A 24,135-nucleotide genomic window follows, 5' to 3' on the forward strand; every position below is an offset into this window, starting at 1 on the left:
GGAGTAGAGATGTGCAGGTATGTCTATTAAAGGATGGGACTCTAGAGATGGTTCTGAATCCTCCACCTCTTACCTGGGGACCCCAAGAAGAGTGGCACCATAGACAAGCATATACCACTCTACTGAGCTCACTGGATGGCAACTTGTACCCCAGCATTCCAGATGGGCTCACAGCTGGCAAAGTTTGGGGGTTATTATACAATTTATTCAACAGTGACAGCATCGGTTTGATCACCAGAGTCACAACTGAGTTTTACACCACCAGACTGAGGTTTGGGGCTAACATGGCTGAGCACCTGGGAAAATTGAAGGCGCTCAGGGCAGAACTGATGTCCAGAGACTACCTTGTACCTGAGGCGAACATGGTCGCTGTCATTCTGGCTTCCCTGGACAAAAATTGGAGCAGTTTCATTGTTTCACTGGAGGGGACCAGGAAGGAAGCCATGACTCTATCCTACCTCGCAGGGAGGCTCATTGAGGAAGATAGAAGGCGCAGAGATGCAGGAGAATACGCCAGAGTCACCACCCAGCGAGCCAGCAGGAGGCACCACAGCTCAGAGCAGGTTCTGTGGCTCTGAGGGGCATCTGAAGAAGGACTGCCCCCATCACCAACAAGGCCCCAAGCGTGGTCCCAATCAAGGAAGGGGCAAGGGGCAAGGAAGGGGGCGTGGCGAGGGCAAAGGTAGTGCCAAGGGCAATTTTGTGCATACTTATCCTCTCACCCCCACCACAAAGGCTGATAGCCCCACTGACTTATGGTTACTGGACTCTGGAGCTTCATCTCACATTACCAATATGAAACAAGGGTTTAAAAGGTTAAAGAAAATTAACTCATCTGTCAAGGTGGCCAATGGTGATAAGGCCTTGGTTGTTGGGGAAGGCACTGTCTCTGTACCCGGACTAGGAAAAGTTGAAGGGATATTGCATGCTCCCTCCATTGCCAACAACCTATTAAGCATTATCAAATTATGTGACGATGACAGGGTGGAAGTTTTATTTCGCAAAGGGGGAGGTCATGTCACCTGGAACCAGAGGGTCATTGGAAGTATTGCCATCATAAATGGTTTGCCATACTTCTCCCCTGAGAACTCAGCCACAGAGGACAGTCCACCGGGCGCCACCTCAGAAGGGGCCTGCGCATGGGAAGAGAGAAAGCCCCCACAGCCAGCCCCAAGGCTGTCTAAGGAGCGCAAGGCCGAAGCGGTTGCACCCAAGCCACCTCAGCCACCCCCACGGCTTTCCAAGGGCAGTGTGGACAAGAAACCCGAACCTCAGCAGGCACCCAAAGCACCGCTCAAGGCAACCAGAGCCAAGAGGGTATCAGTGGGGAAGCCGCTCCACGATAAGTGTGCCCATCTCTTACACCGAACATTAGGTCATGCAAGCTTCCCTGTGGTTAAAAAGATGGGAGAGTTTGCTGAGGGAGTCCAGCTCAAGGATTGTGAGGTGTTCCTGGACTGTGCCATCTGTAAGAGGACAAAGAGGAAGGCTGCCCCCATCCCTAAGGTGTCACTGCATAAGGCCCAATACCCGTACCAACTAGTACATGTTGATTTGGTTGAGCCATTCACACCATCCCTAGGGAAAGACAGTATTTTCTCACTGCCGTTGACGATTTTTCACGATACGGCCACGTGTATACCCTCACAGAAAAATCCGAAGCCTTTGATGCCATAAAATCACTGTATGACTTTGTAGAGACCCAGTATAAGACCAAGATCGCACAACTGCAGAGCGACCGCGGGGCAGAGTTCATGTCCCGAAAATTCCAGGACTGGGTAAGGCGTAAGGGCATCCGCCATTTTCTTACAGCGCCATTCACTCCTGCTCAAAATGGCGTGGCAGAGAAAAGAAATGGAATCCTGCAAACTATGATGCGTAGTCTGATTGCGGACGCTGGGGTCGCAGAATCATACTGGGCAGAGGCGGTGCACTATGCCAATTACACCTTAAACCGCACCTGGAGCAGTGTTGTGGACCAGACCCCATATTTCCTGGTCCACGGTAGGAAACCAAGTCTTGGACACTTGCGTGTGTTTGGCTCCTATGCTTGGGTGCACATCCCCAAGCAGCTGCGGAAGAAGGGGAGATCTGTCTCCCAGAGACTGAGGTTCTTGGGCTATGCTCCTGGCTCCAAGGCCTACCGTTTCCTGGGAGAAGGGGGCAGGACTGTGACTTCCCAATCTGCCTCCTTCGAAGAAGACTCCAATTGGACCCAGATCCACTCAAATGATCTGAGCCCATATGTCAACCGACCCAGCAAGGACACACCGACCACGACATCACCTGAGACGACCACATACCCTGCCACCGATGAAAGCGAGGAACAAGACGAAGATGTCATCCTACCTGGGGAGGATGGGGAGGATGAGCCATCCAGTCCCAAGGGGGAAGACACGCCGTCTTCACCCCCAGCGATGTCTCAAAGACCCATGATGCCCAGCACCTGGGACCGAGGGTCTACACGTCCCAATTATGAAATGCCGGCGGACGTGGAACCCGCAGAAGAAAAGGGCGGTGAGCAACAGGTGATTCATGGGGATCAAACTGGGTTTATTAGTGGTAGGCAAATGAAAAATAATGTGAGGCATATAGTTGATGTGTTAGAGTTTTTGGAAAGGAACAACCAGATCCCTGCGGCGCTAATTTTTTTAGATGCTGAAAAAGCTTTTGATCAATTGAATTGGCAATTTTTGATGAAAGTTTTAGATAAAATGAATTTTGGGGATAAATTTTTGCAACCAATTAGGGCATTATATCAAAAACAAACTGCCCGAATAATAGTTAACAATAGTTTGACTGAAGCATGTAATATTGAGAAGGGCACAAGGCAAGGGTGTCCGTTATCGCCTTTACTATTTGTGTTAACATTGGAGATATTACTAGTAAAAATACGGAGTTCGGAAAGAATTAAGGGTATACAAATTAGAGATCAGGATTATAGATTGAGGGCGTTCGCAGACGATCTGGTTGTTACAGTGACCCAGCCAGAAAATTCTGTTGTGGACCTGATGGAGATAATAATGCAATATGGGAGGGTTTCTGGATTTAAAGTTAATGCACAAAAAACTAAAATTCTGGCCAAAAATATGACAGTATTGCAAAAGGCTCTTTTAGAAGGATTAACTGGATTTGAGATTGCTAAAAGGGTCAAATATTTGGGGGTGTTTTTGTCACCCTCTAATACAAAGTTATATAAAAATAACTATGAAAAACTATGGGGAAAAATTCAAAAAGAAATGGAGAGTTGGGAAAAATTGCAATTGTCTTTGTTGGGAAGAATCGCAGCAGTGAAAATGAATGTCCTGCCTAAATTTTTATTCTTATTTCAAATGATACCGGTTCTTAAGAAAGATTCTAATTTGGAAGAATGGCAACGGGGTATTAATAAATTTGTTTGGGCAGGGAAAAGGCCACGAGTTAAACTTAAGATTATGCAGGATACTCGTGAAAGAGGTGGTCTTAAAATGCTCAATCTTAAATTATATTATGAAGCTGCTGCGTTAGCAGGGATAAGTGATTGGATTAATTTGACACAAGAGAGATTATTAAATCTTGAGGGCCACGACTTGTTATTTGGCTGGCATGCATATTTGTTGTATGATAAGAAGGTAGATAATGTGTTTAAAGTGCATATTTTAAGACAGGCATTGTTGAGAGTTTGGAAGAAGTATAGATACAAGTTAGACTGTAAGATGCCATTGTGGGCAATTCCAAAACACGCAATAGAAAACATAAATGTTGGTTTCAAACGTGATGTGACCACGTATAAGGAGATTTTAAGCTTGGAAAGAAGTGTATGGTGTTTAAAATCGTATAATCTCTTGCGAGATGAGAAGATTGTTCAAACCTGGTTTCAATATACACAGTTACGGGCCAGGTGGAAAGAAGATCAGAAAACTGGTTTTGCAATGACTGATGAAAATTTGATAAAGCAAATTAGAAATCAGGGTCCAGCACATATCAAACGGATATATCTTGCATTGATAGAAATTGATTCAGAAACAGAACTGGTTAAAGATTGTATGATAAAATGGGCCCAGAACATCCAAGAAGTTATTACAATAGACACATGGGAAAAGATCTGGGTGAGGAACGTAAAATTTACACAAGCTCAAAACTTAAGAGAGAACTTTTATAAAATGTTTTATAGATGGCATTTAGATCCTAAAAAGCTTGCAAGTATGTATCCGAGCTATCAGCCAAAATGCTGGAGGTGTGGTGGTGAAGATGCAACATATTTTCACATATGGTGGACTTGTAAAAAGGTCAAGGCTTTTTGGATAAAAATTTGGTGGAATATGCAGAAGATCTTCAAGCAAAAGATAAAGTTTTGTCCGCAATTCTTTTTGTTGGGTATAATTACAGATGCTACTGTTGTGGACACTAAGTTGATGTTAAATTTAATTACAGCAGCAAGACTTTTAATAGGTCAGTATTGGAAGAAGGAGGAACTGCCGACTATAGAAGAATGGACTTTAAAGGTTTCTGACCTGGCAGAAATGGCAAAGATCTCGGCTTATTTGAAAGATCATTCGCAAGAACGCTATATTATGGAGTGGAAAAAATGGATTGAATATATCCAGAAGAAATATGGGACTAAAAAGTTTCATTTAGCATTTGAATAAGTCTTCCTTTCTATTTTCTTTTTTTTTCTATATGAAATATTAGTATTGTCTGTAGTTATCTTATATGAGCTAGAGAGTGATAGATTTAAGAATTTATTGTTGGTAGCATATGGATGTTTATGATTGTTCTTTGTTTTTATACCCTGTACTTAGCTCTGGGAAGTCGGGGGGGAGGGGGGAAAGGGGGGGAGGGGTAGGGAGGGATTGGTAGGGGAGGGGGAGGGGGGATTGTTAAAGATAAAATGTATTTTAAAACTTTTCAATAAAAAAAAAGAAAGAAAAGGGCGGTGAGTGGCAGAAGGTTAGGAGGTCAAAGCGGTCCAACAAAGGGATCCCGCCAAAGAGAATCGACATTGGGCACATCGCATCTGTCAACAGCGTTGTGGTCACCCCAAAATCCTTCTCTGACATCCAGGAGCTGCCCATCGAAGAACAGGAGAAATGGCAGCTCGTGATGGAGCAGGAGATGGCGAGCCTGAAAAAGCTCAAGGTCTTCACCCCCCAGCAACCACCAAAGGAGAGGAAAATCATTGGCACAAGGTGGGTTTTCAAGGCTAAACCACTTGCTAATGGCCTCTACCTGTATAAGGCCCGTTTGGTAGCTCACGGGTTCGCCCAGTGCTACATGGAGGACTACGGGGAGACCTACTCTCCAACCATCCGGGCAGAGAGCGTCAAGGCCGCCCTCGTAACTGCAGCCGCTCTGGGGGAGGAAGTCTTCCAATTCGACATCCAGACGGCTTACCTCCACGCCAACTTGGACCGGCAGATCTACGTAAGGGCCCCTCCTGGGGGAAATACATGGCTGCTCTGAAAAGGATTATATGGCCTCAAGCAGACTGGGCTGGCAACACTAAGAGTAGACGGAGCACCTCTGGTTTCCTCATATTGCTAAATGGCTGTCCTATCCATTGGCATGTTAGGCAGCAAAAATTTGTTTCTTGCTCCACGGCCGAGGCAGAATATGCCAGCCTGTCGGACACAGCCAATGATTTGATTTGGTTCGATGCTCTGATAACGAGCATCTGGGCACCTCCTCCTCTGCCCATCCAAATTCAAGAGGATAATACGGCTGCAATTGCAATCTCGGGGGCATATGCAGTGGGCTCTAGGTCCCGCCACATAGACATACGCTATAAAAATGTCAGGCAGCTTGCCAAAATGGGGTTTATACATGTTGAGCATTGTAATACAACTGACCAGATAGCTGACCTGTTCACCAAACCTGTTCCCATTGACCGGCACAACCTTCTGTGTAAGCGTTTGTGTTTGGTCTTCTGAATGTGTATATGCATGTCTATGACACCTGCTCGCCCCCTCACATACATTCACTGGTCTCTGTCATTGGCTGGCAAGAAGGGGAATTGTTAGATGTTTTTGTGCCAGCCATGGCAGTTCCCCAAAAAGGTCATCAGATGGGAGCAAAGAGGCATCTTTGCTCCCACTGGTGGGTCAGGGGTCCCCGGCCCCTGCAGCCCCATTGGAGAAAGTTAATTGGTAAGGGAGGGGCTGAGGACCCCCTATAAAAACCTCTGCTGAGGGGCTGCTCTCCTCTTCTTCTCTTCTGCTTGCTTGCTTGCTGATCCATGAGCTCAACCCAGGCATGGATGCCTCCATGCCAGGGAACTCTTTCTATTTACTCTGTCGTTAAATAAAGCTTTATCTGATTGCATCCCTGCGTGCTGCCTTTTACTTGGAAGCACCTTAATGAACCATCGGTCTCGTGAGGCCATCTCACAGATACTCCTTGATGGTTTCATATTGGCATGCCATTTCCTCAACCATTTAATAGACCAATAGCTTATATACTCAGTCTTACCTTACTTGCAACTTCCTCATCTGAGATTGCAATCAGGTTACTGCTTACTGTCCCTGAAAATTTTCAGCCACTTGACAATCTTTTTCTTCTAGCAAGATGTACATGCTAGATAGAAACAAGTTGCCCTCGCTTATGGAAAGCCTGAAATTAGGATTGTCACAGCATCCCCATGGTTATCCTGATTTGAAGTGGGGTGATTTGCTTAGCTTTAATTAGAGAGCCCTCTACAAGGGAGATGGGCAGTTCAGACGTTTGATAAATAAATAATGCCATCTTTCTCTTGAAGTAGTATTATATTTGAGTAGTATCTAACAATAACAGAGCTGGAAGGGACCTTAGAGGTCTTCTAGTCCAACCCCCTGCTCAAGCAGGAGACCCTATACCACTCCAAACAAGTCGCTGTCCAGTCTCTTCTTAAAAACCTCCAGAGATGAAACACCCACAAATTCTGAAGGCAAGCTGTTCCACTGGTTAATTGTTCTCACTGTTTGGAAATTAGTTCTAGGTTGCTTCCCTCCTTGATTAGTTTCCATCTGTTGTTTCTTGTCTAGCTTTGAAATCTAGGTTTCAATAAAGCATACATATGTCTAGTGAATAATAATAAATGTGATAAAGTACCTTGTGATATTTTGATTATGAAGCTAGTTAAATATGAATTGGGGGTTAAGTAGATATAGAGGTGACAAAATTCACACTGAGTTCTCCTCAGTGGTTGCATATCACTCTGCCTCATTGGAGAGAGGAATACCACAGGGTTCATCCCTTGTTTTTGAATTTTTTTATTAAAGACTTGGATGGGAGCTGGAGAAGAGGTTTATCACATTTGCTGCTGATAGAACATTGGATGGAATAGCTAAAAAAAGTAAAGATAAAATTCAAAACTCTTTGTTGTGTAGAGAAATGGACTGAAATTAATGGAATAAAATATAGATGAGATAAATGCCACATTTTCACTTAAGAAACAGAAATGTGGCTTGAGACTTAACACTTGTGGGGAAAAAATGGGGTATAGCAGTCAAGTGCAATCTGAAAATGAACCATATTGGGATGAAAATGACAAAAATTAAAATGCTATTCTGAGCTATGTCCAAAAAAATAAATAAGTAGAAAGTTTGCTTTATTCTAAATTGGCCAGAATCCATCTCAAATATTGTGGCCTCTTCTGGGTTCTGCACTTTTAGCAGATTTCAGAAAAAATGGAGCAGCTTCAGAGAAGGAAAGCAGTAGAAACTAAGACCTATGAGAGAAACTTGAAAAGAAAAAAAATTGAGGAAGGGAGATGATAACATCCTCCAAATCTCTGAAAAGATGGCGAACAATAGTAAACCATGTCCAACATCTCAACTATTATACCACATTAGCTCTCATATGGGTTACTGTGACACCAAACTCGACTGGGGTCCAATAACTGTATAGAAGTTGACATATATTTAATTGAAGAATGATAAACCAGAAGAATGGACAGTGTTACACACTGAGAAATGGCTATCCAGCTTTTCTGATTACTTCATTAATGCCTTGAATTAAGTTATTAACTTGTTGGAGCTGTAATCCCTCTCTTGCCAGACTGGGGTTGGTTCCCTTAGATTCTCCAGTAACCAATCTTTGACCCACTATATGCCTCTGATAAAGTGAGCTACTGTTCACAAAAGCAAATGTCCCAGTAAAGTCGCTTAGTCATGAAAGTGCTACTAAATTTACAGTACAGTATGGCCTACTTTGACTTGTTACTGCATTTTGAACAGACATGCCCTATAGGTGGCAGTATTTATCTGTGGAGATTCTCAGTCATCCACATCATGATTGTCCCAAATGTGCTTTTTCAGGAGGCAACTGGACATTCTTTTTTTTGAAGGTGTTTCGCTTCTCATCAAAGAAGCTTCTTCAGCTCTGACCTGATTCCCATTCCAATCAGAGCTTGAAGAAGCTTCTTGGATGATGCTTCAAAGAAAAACAAGAAAGTCCAGTTGCCTCCTGAAAAAGCACATTTGGGACAGCTGGCAGTATTGTTCCAAAAAAGGTCCCATGAAATGTCTTTTGGTGTAACAGAGAGGGATAGAACAAAGGTGTCTAGTTCCTTGTGAACCCCATTTCACCTAAATGCAGACTGGTGGATTACTTTACCAAACCTCTGAATGAAAGGTCACCTGGGGTTTCAGGAGCAGGTGATCCGATCCATAAAGGACATCACAGAAGTACTTTTGAGGGATCAGAATGTTTCTCCTCCCCCAACAACCCAGCTAGCTGCCCGGTGTCACTTTGGAGAGTGAGATGGGTGTCATGTAAATCAAATCAAATCAAATAAATAAATACTAGCATAGCCAAGGCAGATCGGTTCAAATCCATGAGTGTGCTTCGAAGTGGGAGATAGCAGCAGAAAAGGTCCAAATTCAGCCCCTCCTGAATGGCATTTTATCTGAAGTTGCATAATTGCACAATGCTATTTCGCCATCTCATTAATCAGTGAACTTGATCAGTTAATCAATTGGGCAGGTAAAGTAATCCTGATTGTCAGACAAGATGAAGAAAAAGGCTCACCTTCCTTGCAGATAACTAGAAGAGAGGGACACTATTATTTCTGGTCTGTGTGTGGATGAAGTCCTACTAATGACCACACTTGAGGAAGTTGAAACTAAGTTAGCTAATACTAATTTAAGGTGTATGTTCTGCTGTAAGCAGTTTTATTCATTAAGCCCATTAGGTAGCAAGGCATCTGACACAGATGTGTCAGCCTGCAGATCCTTTCCTAGATCTCCAGGTTTAGCTACATTCTTGGGCATCTGGCTATAGCTGTTGCACCAAGTGGTAAAGTTCCTCATGTAGGTTGTTATGCTCCTTCTCCCTCATTTTTCTTAGAATTCGGATGGGGAAGAACAGGAGATCCCTTTTCCTCATTTCACAAGCTTTCCTGCAAATGTTTCAACTTCTTTTAGTCAGAGTGACCAGACAATTGGAGAATGCCTGGGTGAGTACAGTACTCCATTACTGCAATCACAGTGAATAAAAAACTTGCAGCAAGCACAACAAGGGGAGGTTCTTGAGGAATAAGTTAGGTGAAAAATAGGTAGTCCTTGATTTAGCAACTGTTCGAAGTTACAATGAACCCCCCAAAAGGGACTTACAATCCAGATTCAATGTTACAACATCCTCCTCCCCCCATGGTCACATGACTGCATTTTGAGTGCTCAATAAGGCCCAAATTTGCAGAGTCCCATGATCACATGATTATTGTAATTTACATTTTTTCCCCCTCAGAAACCGGGGTTTATTTCCACTCTCAGGATCTGTGCCCAGCTCTGGAGAAGAAGTAATTTGCAACTGTCTTTTAAAACTGGAATCCCCAACTCACACACACCCTAAACCAGGGGTAGGCAACCTTGGCTTTTTTATGACATGTGGACCTCAACTCCCAGAATTCCTGAGCCAGCCATGCTGGTTCAGGAATTCTGGGAGTTGAAGTCCACAAGTCGTAAAAGAGCCACGGTTGCCTACCCCTGCCCTAAACAGACTTCTCATTGGAAAAGAACAGGAACTTTCTAGAACTATATATTATGTAGAGTTCTCAAGTAGCCTGCAGGTCTATAAATCCATAGGTAAGTTGGGGTACATACTTGAAACTGAGGAATATTTTACCTTTGAGAGGGCCAAAGTTAAACAAAGTGATGGGACCAGGGCAAATATTCAGCTGCATCAAATTAAACTTTCCTATTAACTTAGTTCAATACAATTGATACAATCTCCACCGATTTGACTCCCTCATCCACCACATTAGAAGTTACAATTCAGCAACAACTTTTGAGGAGATTCTAAGAGCCGCACCTAAGACTGAGCATGTCAGACTCCCAGGTTGTTTTTTGCTGCTTTAAGTGAAGCAATAAGCACAATGTGCAGGTATTCGACAACCAGGTACATCTGGTTTTGCGAAGGAATGTGCAATCCATTATGGTTCTTTGCCTTAGTTTGCTTCTTAGGTACTGCACTGAACATTCACAGCACTAACTTCTCGTGGGATAAGATGAAATCCACAGAAGCACTGTGTGCATTTTAAGCCTCTAGTACAAGCTCTAACAAGGAGGTTCTGCATCACTACATGCACTTCTCCTTGGGGAATAGCTGCCCGAATTCAGCCACGGCTGAGTTGTGAGAAGCACCTGCCAATTCACAGCCCCGCTTTTGCAGAGGAAGGGTGGCAGGGAGCAATGCTGTCAGAACCTGCCTGAGACCTGTCAACCCTATTGCATTCCAAGCTACAAATTAAGTTTTGGCTCCATTCCCCAAGTGCATGACAGCTCTTAACTTTGTGAGTCTTGTCCTCAACCCCAAGGCATCTACTTAGGCTGGAATGTTTTCATATGCACAGATAGCCAAGGCTTTTAACATGCCAACATTTCTTGTTCTATAAGATACACGAATCAATAAAATCATCCATGTTGGACATCCTTTGAAAGATCAAAGCGAAGTGTGCCCCTCCTCTCAAAGATTAAACCTTTGGAGAAGAGCGGCGGGGGTTGAAATCAAATATGATTTTACATTTCTTTAGATAATCACTTCTTTGTATGTCAGTGGGGAAAGACGCATTTTGACAAATATTTGAAATGGGTGGATTGTTCCCCTGTCCTTACTACTTCTATGCAGGCATGACCATTCTTCCTTATCAAAATTATCACCCTGTAGAATTGGAGAAAACTCATATCTCCTTTACACAATCACTATGGACATTCACACGTTAGTTAACTTCTCTGGATTATATGTTGTCCTTTGACCCGAATAAAGGTTTGATTTGATTTGATTTGATGTTGTTCTATGTTGTACTACACTTGAGAAATAAAATCTCCCCCCCCATCACCAAATCACTGTAGTCAGATAACAGTATTGAATTTAAGTCAGGGAGACCCTTTTTCAGCCAGGAAAACTCACTAGGACAGCAGTCCCCAACCTTTTTGGCACCAGGGATTGGTTTCATGGAAGATAATTGTTCCATGGACTTGCGGGGGAGGAGGAGGAGGAGGAGGAGGAGGAGGAGGAAGAGGAGGAGGAGGAGGAGGAAGAGTGTACAAACTAGATCCCTCGCACGTGCAGTTTACAGTAGGGTTTGCTGTATGGCTTGGATTGCTACACTGAATGCTTTCACAAACAAGCCCAAGTCACAATTGTGAAGTTTAAAAAATACTTTCCCTCATGCAACAATTTCAGCAGAGCAAAACAGGATGCCATCCAAGGCCACAAGAAAAACAACAAGAACACACTCAGCCAGCCAACAAAGGAGGGACAGTTGTCATTCTGAATAAAGTTCATTATGTTAAAGAAGTCAAAAAGCCATTCACCAACAACACATTCAGTTGCAGATCAGTTGCCATTTTCATTACAGGTAGTCCTCGACTTAGGACTGCTTGTTTAACAATGGTTGGGTTATAACAGCCTTGGAAAATTGTCTTATGACTTATACAGGTACAGTTAGTCCTGGACTTACTACCTCAGTTGAGCCCCAAATTTCTGTTGTTGAGTGAGACATTTGTTAAGTGTGTTTTGCTTCATTTTATGACCTTTCTTGCCACAGTTGTTAAGTGAACCACTGTGGTTGATAAGTTACTAACCAGGTTGTTAAGTGACTATGGCTTCCCTCATTGACTTTGCTTGTCAGAAAGTCACAAAAGGGATCACATGACCCCAGGCACACTGCAACGGTCATAAGTATGAACCATTTGCTGAACATCATGATCGTGGGGATGCTGCAAAAGTCGTAACCTGCAGTTAATAACTGGTGTGCCACATCTGCAGTCACATGATTTCAATTTGGGTGTTTGGCAACCGGCTCCCATTTACGTGATTGCAATTTGTGACCTTTTTTTTCCTGATTTCCAGCAAAAACATCCCATTGAGGAAGATGGATTCACTTAATGATCACACGATTCACTTTCAACTTCTCGCGGGGAAAAAAAAGATCTCGCAAAGTTGGAATTAATTGAACATTTTAGTCCCACCTAGTCTGCCGTTACCACTGCAGGCATACCCATCCAATGGGCCACGCCCACCCGGCACCCAACAATACATAAGTGGGTTTTGGGTTGCAGTTTGGGCACTCGGTCTCCAAAAGGTTTGCCATCACTGCCTGAGCCATTCTTTGCAGAGATTATGTTCAAGGCCCCAAGAATTTTGTTGTCCTCTCCACCCCTTTTTTCAGTCCTGTGTCAGCCCTTTCCCCCCCCCAAAAATGTGGCATCTAAAACAGTACATACTAATTCATATGTGGATGTGAGTGCTGTATTTAGGCAAGAATCTTTTGATGAGGGACTTTGTCAAACATTTTGTTTTGAAAATTCAACTATACAAGCATTGACAGTGTTAGTTTTGTTCATCTAGTAAGGCAGGGTTTGCCTCTAAGGAATCTCTCCGGATTTTCCTTCAGCAGTCTTTGTCTGTTGTCATTATTGTTGATTACCATTTCTATCAATAGGCTCTTTGGTTTATAATTTCCCTGATCTTCTCTGGCCTCTTAGAATTTGTGACCACCGTGGCTAGCTTCCAGTTCTCTAATTTGAGAGGCAAGTTATATATTTTGATAAGAAGTCAACAATTTAACATTTGAGTTCCTGGAGATAACTTGGCACTATACACTGTAGTCTCTCATAGGTCGCTTGGTGTATTTCTTTGGGTTTTAATTTTTCCACTTCCCTCCTGGAGAAAATCGATATAGGCTGAGATATCTATCTTGTATCTTTTGTTATAAAGACAAATACGAGGAATTTATTCTATTCCTCTGCAGTCTCTGTATCTCCTTGAGCACGCACCCCTATCACATCTTTGTTGTTTAACAGCCCAACTGTTCTCTAGCTGGTTTTCTGCTTCGAATGTTGAAGAAATTGGTGTTGCTTCTCTTAAGGTTTGTAGCCACACAGGGGCATTTCTTACACTTGTCTACCAGAATTTGTTCTGTTGTTGTTATTATTATAGTAGTAATACCATTAACAACAACAATAACAGCTGGAGCACCACTTGGTCACCATCAGCATTCACAAACCACATCAATCAATTGCAAAAGGCAGCTTTACTCAGAACATCCTACATCCTGCGATGATACCTTTAAGACCATCAAATATCAACATCTGCCTGTCCCAGGTCCTTGTGAAGGACTTGATAGGTTAATAAAAATGTCAAATTCAGTGTAGATATCTGGCTGACTGTATGACAAACCATAATAAGAATAATGCACCTAAGACTTGGTTCCATTGTTTACATTCATTCTGAAATCTATTTACAAAATAGTTTTCATTCAGTATATGTACACTCTCAGATGTGATGACTTCCATTGCAATAGTTATTGCTTAATGATTTATTTTCCCTTGGCTTGATAACTGATATTTTGGCTGTCTTATTCTTTTTCTTTATTATTTGCAGCTTTGGATTTCTTCCCTCCCTCTCTCCCTCCCCCTCTCTCTTCTTTCTTTCTTTCTTTCTTTCTTTCTTTCTTTCTTTCTTTCTTTCTTTCTTTCTTTCTTTCTTTCTTTCTTTCCTTCTTTCCTTCTTTCCTTCTTTCCTTCTTTCCTTCTTTCCTTCTTTCTTTCTAAGAATGAAATAAATTGTCTGTTTTGTAAATGTGTAAAATCATCAACTTTATCATCAGTATGGCTACTTCTACACATCCTTTCAAAATGATTCATTCTGCTGAAACATGAATCAGAGTGCGGCTTGATCTTCAACAAATAAGTTACCTTAAACTAAATCAACTGTAGGAAAGGAAACTACTTGTGCAAACCCCCATATCTTTCCTCTATCTAAGCCGCTGATTTTGGGGCACTATTAATAATAACGTCTTAACATATTGATGATAGATCTGGCCCAGAGAAGCATAGGAAATGTTCAGTTTATTATAGTCCAGTCAATGTTTATTACGGTCAAAGACCAGAGACCGGAGCAAGTTTAAAAACACTCAAGGAATATCCAGTTAAAAATTCTAGAATAAAATAAACAACAGATAAAATCTATATTTAAATCACAATTTGGCATCCAATCTGTCAGTTGCACACCAGCAAATCACAGCATGGCCTAACTGCGAGGCCTGTAGTCATTAAATACTAAAATGCAAGAGAGTGATAAGAAAAAGGTTTTGCTGCATTAATTGTGTAAAATAGCTATGATGGATAAATCACCTGTGTCCAATGAATCCCCAGTGCTGCTGCACAGAATCTAGGCCAGGGGTAGGCAATCTTGTCTCTTTTATGACTCGTGGACCTCAACTCCCAGAATTCCTGAGCCAGCCAGCCCTGATCTAGGCACTGTGCTGTAATCACCATCTCTTCATCCTTAAGCAGCCAATGGTCAGTTTACTATAGAACATTGTGGGCATAGATGGATATTTCAGATTGCTTGAACAAGGACAGCACTACCTCCATTCTGGTTGCAGTTATGATCCTGAGGTGGATCATCAGATCCCCACCCAACTGTTTTTGATCTAGTGAAAGGATTAAAACTTTCGGTTTCTCAATACAAGATGCGTTGTGTCAACTATACGCTTTATTTGATGGCACTTTATACGCCCAAAATAATACTGTACTTAGGTGTATTAAATGAGAGGGTTTATTTCCTTTGAAATTATTACTTTGGATGGAGGAAAGGAAATACATGCACTGGGAAGACCATCTTGGAAACAGGGGAACAAGCATGCCTTCTTCCGATTGCTGAAAATTATGGATGTTTTTGAAGAATCAACTGGGGATCAGCAGTTGTTAGAGTGTGACTCTTGCCTGCTCAGCGTACAGTAATGTTTTGGTCTCCTTTCCCCTTCCTTTTCCCCTTGCAGCCCATTTTTGTCTTTAAGAAAGGATAGTTGAAACATATTTTTAGGCCAACATAATGTTGGTGGGCACTGCAAGTGCAAAAACAGGGTTAAAAGGCTTCCTGTCTAATTTAAGAAGTACGGGTAGCAGTGGCGTAGCGTGGGGGGTGCAGGGGGGGCCGGCCGCACCGGGCGCAACATCTGGGGGGGCGCGCTCGCATTCGCAGCTCTCTGCCCCTGCCTGGCTCACTCACTCTCTCTCACTGCAGTGCTGGCTGTGCGAATCCGATCCGAGCCGCCGGGTCGCCGCCCACTGTGGAGGGGGGGGTGCCAGGCGTGCGGTTAGGGGGCGCAAATTACTTGCCTTGCCCCGGGTGCCGACAACCCACGCTACACCACTGACGGGTAGAGATTCTGCACAAGGACAAATGTGTGAGAGTTTATTTGCAACATGCACGAAGCAACAGGTTTCAACACTCTCGTCCCATTCTAATGCAGTAAAACTGTTGGGTTTTTTTTTAATTAATCCTTTGGGATCAAAGCACTTGAAGTCTTATAATCTACAAATGAATAGGGGAGAAAGATTATACTTGCCCCTCCCCCCCATAGCTCCAAGACATGGAGTCCCAGTTACAAAAAAAAAATTGCATCAACATTGCCTGCCCCTTTGGTGTTTTTTTTAGAATGGATTGAATGTGCACATATTTCCAGTGATTTCTTAATCAGCTGGAGCCACAGTGGCATGCCTTTGGTCAGTTGCATTCAGAGGGAACAAAATTGCCTCCTTACAAATAGCTGGACCTGTCTTTGGGAAGATCCTTGTTTTGCTGCCTGAAGCCCCTGCCTAGCATATTCCTGCCTCTCCTTGATCTTTATCTCCCTTGCACCATCCTAATTTCATTATTTCCTGTCGATAGTCTTTGAAAGTCAGCCAGATTTGTGCTGAAAGCCCATCTAACTGCAAAAAAAAATGCCTCAAAAAGTAATATCTGATAGCTACTTTACAATTATATTGATTGGTTCCCACACATTGCATGTGATTTAGCCACTGTTTACTGAAGACACCAAAATGAGTAGGGCTTCTAAGCCAGCATTGTTGGTGTTATGTACTGGGCTTTTGGAATATCACCACGTGCGTTGCTGGAGAGCTAACGGTTCTCCAGCAACTCAGACAGGACGTCTCCGGTCCTGCAATTGGTCAACTTTGGGCGGCAAACATGGCTTCAATCCGATTGGTTAATACCATAGGGCCTGGCTATATATTGAAGCAGGGTGACTCCAATCTCTCAGTACAGTTTCTGCTTAAATAAAGTATGAGTTTTCCTGTACTCATCTGTGTGTCCTCGTTCCTGCTCATCAGAGCCCACAACATAATAGTTGGATTCATATTCCAGATCAAAATATGGTTTAGTCTGTTGTGTGAATTGCAATTGACAGACATCCAGGATGCCTGAACTGAAACAGACATGACGATTTAGTCTTTATCACTGACCAAGTTCAGAAAGAATGGTTTGAAAATGTGAGGACTGCAGAGCTGAAACTGGTCACTGCCTTGAGCAGAAGCAGAAACCAAGTGGCATGGAACATCTTGTCACATATAGCTTTGCTTGGCTCTTTGCTTGCTTTGCTTTGCTTTGCAAAATAGTTATAGGTCTCCTGCAAGAGCAGGGGATTGGACTAGATCAGAGGTCCCCAATTTTTGGGCACCAGGGACCAGTTACGTGGAGAGAGGTTTTTTTCGTGGACCGGAAGGGACGTGGCTTTGTGTGCTGCCTGCATGCTGCAGATGGGGCTTTGCTCGTTTGTGTAGACCGGTTGCTGGCATGCCACGACCTAGTACTAGTTCATGGACCAGGAGTTGGGGACCCCTGGACTAGATGATCTCCAAGGTTCCTTCCAACTCACTTACTGTTTTTTAATTTTTTTATTTTATTTTATTTATTTTATTTTATTTTATTATTTTATTTTATTTTATTTTATTTTATTTATTTTATTTTATTTTATTTTATTTTATTTTATTTTATTATTTTATTTTATTATTTTATTTTATTTTATTTTATTTTATTTTATTTTATTTTATTTTATTATTTATTTTATTTTATTTTATTATTTTATTTTATTATTTATTTTATTTTATTTTATTTTATTATTATTTTATTTTACTCTTCTGAGGGAGCTTGGAAGAATGCAGAGAAGAAAAATCAACAACATGAAGCAATCCTCTATAAAAGAGATTAAATAAAGCAATCTGGAATAAAACACTCGAACACAAAATAGAAGAGCAAAAGCAATTAAGTGCAGAGAATGGCTGTACCACAGTAAAAACAGAACCTCTGGTCCTGAAGCAATTGTTACCCTGCAAGTCCCAGGTGACTAAGCATGTTTTAAGTTAACTTTTGAAATTATACAAGGGGAGGGGGTGGGCAGCCAAAATTTCCCCAGGAGAGAGTGCCATAATTGGAGTGTCACCCTCAAAATGTACAGCTGTGCTGAGGACTGCTTGCGGCTCCAACCTGCAATAACTTTAAGTTGTAGTACTTCAGTATTATCTGTAGCTTTAATAGAATTTATTTCAACTGGGCTTAGAACCACATCTCTTTTAGGAGAACATTAGAAGCTGCTCCTGCGCTTGAGTCCTATGAGACATAGCAAGAATGTGTGGAAGTCTTTTGCTAGTGTTAGGTTGAATTTATAGCTTGAATCCCCAGTATGAATGAAGCTGATAAGTTTTTAAGTTCCTTTGGACTTCTGCCTTAGTCCCCTGATGATCTCATTTTACTTACACACACACACACACACACACACACACACACACAAACTGCAAAGCAAAGTCGAAGATGTTTCCACAAACACCTCTAGGACATTAATGTTCACGTGCTTGAAAAGTTTCATTAAGACAGGGTTTTGTTTGGGTTTTTTTTAGAAAATAAAAATGATGGGTGTCAGCAGCTCAGGGTTTCATTTGGAAGTGACCCCATTGTCCCACCCCCCAAAAAAAAGTAAGAGAGAAAAATTGAGAATAGTCTACAGGAAGGAGGGTAGAGACAACGCTGGATAATATTGGGGCAAATATGTATTCAGTTATGTCTCCCTGTGCCCACTTTCAGCAGCCAAAATCACATTGGGATTTTCATAAAATACAAATGGGCTCAGAATTCAGGGATCATGTAATCGCAATTTATGACCTTCCCAGCCAGCTTGTAACAAAGCCATGGTGGGGAGCCAGATTGGCTTAATAACTGCATGATTCATTTAACAACCGCAGCAAAAAAGTCATAAAATCGGGCATGACTCACTTAGTAACTGTATCAAATAGCAATGGAAGTTCCAATCCCAACTGTGGTCACAAGTTGAGGAATAATAATAATAATAATAATAATAATAATAATAATAATAATAATAATAATAATAATAATAATAATAAAGTTGGAAGGGACCTTGGAGGTCATCTAGTACAACCCCCTGCTCAGGCAGGAAACCCTATACCATTTCAGACAAATGGCTGTCCCATCTCTTCTTAAAGACTATTTCTATAACACAACAAATGACTTTTTTTCTAAAAAAATGTTTTGAAATTTAATTTTTTAAAAGAATTAATGAAGTATCACAAAACAACAAAGAAATATAATATTTTAACAATTGCTACAGCATTTAAGCACATAAACCATCCCATAGCGCTTTAATAGCAGTCTCTGGGTGGTTTAGAATGTCAGCATTATTTGCCTACTGCCACCCCCCAAAATAATAATAATAATAATAAAAAATTGGGTCCTCATTTTAATAACCTCAAAAGGATGGAAGGCTGGTTAGGATCAAACTCCAAAGCTGCGGGCAGAGTTTGCCGTCAATATTGCACTTTAACCAGTGTGTCACCAGAGCTCACTTGGTTTTACGTTTTAAAGCGAGATTGTAGAGCTCTTTAAAATCATGTATTAGGTATAGAGAATAATAGATTTGCATTTTAACAAATTAAAAGCAGTCTTATAACCGAAACTTTGGGGCCAGTCTATCTTTAGGTGTTGTTGTAAAAGATGTCTAATCTTATATTCCCACCAAATAAGTCTCAAAGTTCATCGCAACTCTTGTATGAACAAAGCTCAGCCTAGGAGTTGACCTTTTGATACACATCTCCAGGCTGTTTGGAATTTTAGAGGTGAATAGAGAAAATACTCTGGAGGACTCAGAAGTGTTAACGCTTGGTCTGGAGTGAATCACCAATTCCCCTCCTGGATTGACTTTACCTAGCAGCATGCTACTCTATGGCATTTTAAATTATCTGTCCATATAGCAGAAGAGCGCTCCATGGAATTTTAAAACAGTGGGCAGCTTGCGGTCATTTAATGAACACTGCAGAACTAATGCAGACTATCATAAGCTCACGGAGAGCAGGTGCTGATGTCAGCTGGATGCCCTTTGAACTTGAAGTCAGAATCCTAAAAAGAGAGGCTGCTATTGGGAACCACAGCAAAACATCTGTCCTTTTAACTTTTGGACAGACCAGGAGGCTCTACCCCCAAGAAGCACAATAACGTCGTATATGTAAAATAGTTTTATCTTTTCCGGTTTCAACCCAAGCTTGCTTTCTGAAGGTAATCTTTAAATGGGGATTTTCTTTCAGAATGGAATGGGAAAGAAGACTATCAGAATGCTTTAAAACAGGGGTGTCAAACTCAATTTCATTGAGGGCCGCATCAGCATTGCGGTTGCCCTCAGGGGGCCGGGTGGGTGTGGCCTGAGTGGGCGTGGCCTACTGGGTGGGTGTGGCTAAAGTGCGTATGGCCTACTGGGTGGGCGTGGCCAGCTCTACATCGTTCGCATTAAGGGTGCCTATGGGGGCCTGGGCAAGAGTGGGACAGATCTGAGGGTCTCTGGCAAAGTGAGGGTCTCTGGGATGGCTTCGCGGGCCGCATGAAACCACTTCGCGGGCCGGATCTGGCCCCCGGGCCTTGTGTTTGACATGTCTGCTTTAAAACAACCCAATAGCCATTTTATTCCGAACCAATAAAGCAACTTAATGAGACAAAAGGGGTTGCCAGTATGATGATTATCTAAAGCAGGGGTCACCAACCTCGGGCCATGGACTGGTACCAGTCTGCACAAGAGGTGGGTGAGAAGCTTCATTTGTGCATGTGCAGGAGCTAGGTTGCGTGCCCAAAACCACTGCTGCTGCTGCCGCCGTCGGTCTGTGGAGCCAGAAATGTTGGGGACTGCTGATCTCTAAAGGAAGCATTTCCGGGGTGTGCAGGAATGCACCTTATAGAAATGCCAGTAGTACAAAAAATATATAGGTGGTCCTCAATTTATCACCACAATTAGCTCAAACTTTCTGTTGCTAAGCGAGACAGTTGCTAAGTGAATTTTGCCCCATTTTGCTCCCTTTCTCGTCACAGTTCTTAAGTGAATCACTGCAGTAGTTAAATTACTATCATGGATGTTAAGTGAATCTGGCTTCTCCGTTGACTTTGCTTGTCAGAAGTTTGCAAAAGGTGACCGCATGACCCCGGGACACAGCAACAGTCATAAATATGAGTCCATTGCCAAGCATCTGAATTTTGATCACGTGACCATGGGGATGCTGCTTAGATCATGTGTGTGAAAAATGGTCATAAAGTCACTTTTTTCAGTGTCGTAATTTTGAACTGTCACTAAGTGAATGGTTGTAAGTCGGGACCTACACACAGAAGGAGAGAATTGTTAGGTAAATTGATAAACAGCTGGCTGGCTGGCTGGCTAGGTATTCTTCATCTTAAAAACAAGTTTTATCCTCGTTTGCTCTACATCTTTCTTTTTCCCCCCTAATCCATCTGAAGCTAAACCTTTTAAGACCCATTGCCTTATTTCAGACTTCCAATATAGATTCTAGTATTCCTCATTTCATTCCTCATGAAAAGAAGGACTAGGGGTGACATGAGAGCAGTGTTCCAAATGCCAATATATCAGGAGTTTCCACAAAGAAGAGGGAGTCAAGCTATTCTCCAAAGCCCCTGAAGGCAGGACAAGAAGCAACGGATGGAAACTAGTCAAGGAGAAAAGCAACCTAGAACTAAGGAGAAATTTCCTGAGAGTTAGAACAATTAGTCAGTGGAACAACCTGCCTCCAAAAGCTGTGAATGCTCCAACACTGGAAGTTTTTACGAAGAGACTGGGCAGCCATTTGTCTGAAATGGTATAGGGTTTCCTGCCTGAGCAGGGGTTGGACCAGATGACCTCCAAGGTCCCCTATTCTGTTCTGTTCTGTTCATCTAAACCAGGGGTGTCAAACTGGCGGCCTGCAGGCCAGATGTGTCATGCACAAACCACGCCCACCCCAGCTCCACAAAGGCAAAAAACATCACGATACATCATGATACGTCACGTGACATGATCGAGTTTGATACCCGTGATCTAAACCAACAGGCCATAGAAATCTGCAGCAAAAGCAGTTTGCATCAAAGTGATGAAATGAAGCAATGATACGTGTTTCTGATGTCATGATGCCAACTTTGTCCTGATGTTTGATACAAGTATGCAAGTTGTGGGTTGTGTGTCATGATGTCATGATTTTTTATCACTTTCCTTTCTGTCCCAATACCTATGGTATGTGCTTCCCTTTTTAGCTTCCTTGCAGTTTAGTAAGTCATAATCTTTATTATTTGGAACTCTTTATCTTTCATTAAAATAAAAGAAATCTGTCAAGCCTGTTCTTAGATCATCTGGGAATGCTTTGATATCCCATTGAAGGAACACAACAGTTGAATCATACAGAGATTTTCTGTGTTTTATGTCAGGTATTATGCAACCAACACTGAAGATAAAAACAAGAGTGGCTTAATTATCACCTTTATGTATAATATTGCATCACTCCAAATTATGCAAATGAAACCACAAACTACAATAACTGTCATAGGAATTAATTATATGATATTCACAGATTTTCCTTTAGGCTGAAGGGTAGGAGTGGGTGGGGTGGGGAATTCTCTGGCTCTTTTCCAGATCACTAAATGCAATTATTGCCATGGGAGGTTCCAGGGAGAAGTTATGATTCTCATGAAATAGATTCCCCCCACCCCATCCCCAGATTCTTATGTAAGAAATCAGAGCATTCCCATAATGTGAAAACAATTTCTTTTGAACTTTAATTGGCCTGTGTTAGCTTTCCCTGATTGGACCATTTCATTATGGGAATCATAGGAATTGTTGACATCTGTAAAACTCCAGAGTGCAAAGGCTGCTTATGGCATATATAATTTGGGACCCTGATGTTTACATGCGACTGTGATTTTGCCTTAGGAATCACAGCGACTCGGTAACTGCTCATTTGCAGAGATCCCTGTTTTTTTATAAACAAAATTATGTGCATCCCATATAGCAGGGATAGTCTTGCAACTATCTGCCAGAAGTAAACAATTCATTCTATTTTGTGTGTACATGTGTTCTTGTATCTCTCTCTCTCTCTCTCTCTCTCTCTCTCTGTGTGTGTGTGTGTGTGTGTGTGTGTGTGTGTGTGTCTGCTGGTGCATGCGTGCATGCGCACCTTTCAGTCATTGTTAGCTTGTCATTTTTTTCAAGGCAAGATTTGGAAAGTAGTTTGCCCTTGCCTTCTTACTAGGCCCGAGAGAAAGTGATTGGTACCCAACTGGCTTTATGCCTAAGTCAGGACTAGAACTCAGGGTCTCCAGCCCAGTATTTGTAAGTAAATTGGTTTTCGCCTTATGGCTCTGTTCATTAAATGCAACTCCCCACCACCACAATATTAACATAGTAAGGAATTATACTCTGGGACTCATTTCTCACATAAATAAACAATGCAGGTATTGAAGGTATTTCAACTCATGTTTAAGCATTTTTGTTGTTGTTGTTCCTTCAACTAAGTGCCGACTGTCATCAACTGCCCGGAAAAAGTCCTCGCAGTTTTCTCTACGAAATTTTGAAATTGGTTTGCTATTGTCTCCTTCCAAGGGCTGAGAGAGAGTGACTGGCCCAAGGTCAGCCAGCTGGCTTTGTGCCTCACGCAGGCTAGAACTTATGGTCTCCTGGTTTTAGCCTGATGCCATAACCGCTACGCTAAACTGGCTATAAAGACAATCCAGCAGGCTGGTAATAGGGGAAAGAACAGTTTTATCTATAAATTAATCATTTAGCTGCGGTTGAAAACTTGTTATAATCATTTCTGTTCTCAAAGTGCATGGCCCAGATTTTGCATACTTCAGGAATCCGATTTGTGTTAAGAAACAAAGCAGTTTTTCCAGTCAGTACCTGGATATTGGTAATGTGCCACAATGAAACAGATGCATATAAATAAGTAAAAGGAGATGCATTCAAATTAAATCTTCTTCATCCCTTTTATGACCAAGATTGCTTCTAGTTGTTACACTAAGGGGGGGGGAAAAACAAAACACCAGTAGAATTCCTTTCACGGGAACTTTTTACTGGATGGCTGTTTATAGAATTCATTAGCTCAAGGCAGACTTCTGTTTTTGTAATTTACAGCCGATTGAAGCAGATGGGCTTGCCTGCCAGAATAGCAGAACTGTGATTTAATCTCCCAAGGAAATTGAGAGGAAGCCCTAAAAGGAGGAACATGCCTTCTCAGCTATTGAAATGATAAGGAGATTTAAATGCACAACCCTATTTTTATTTCTTGTTGCTGAAGCATTTTCTGATTTTGTTAATGGGAAGGCCTAGAAGATAAACCTAATATCAAGCAGTCTCTCTTGTTGGCACAGTCAGAGATAGTTAAGGCCATGACGCGTGGGAAGTAATATTAAAGGTAAAGGTAAAGGTTCCCCCGCACGTGCGTGCTAGTCGTTTCTGACTCTAGGGGCCAGTGCTCATCTCCGTTTCAAAGCCGAAGAGCCAGCGCTTGTCCGAGGACGTCTCCGTGGTCATGTGGCCGGCATGACTAGACGCCAAAGGCGCACGGAACGCTGTTACCT

Source organism: Vipera berus (assembly GCF_964194415.1).
Source record: "Vipera berus genome assembly, chromosome: 1".
NCBI classification, from domain to species: Eukaryota; Metazoa; Chordata; class Lepidosauria; order Squamata; family Viperidae; genus Vipera; species Vipera berus.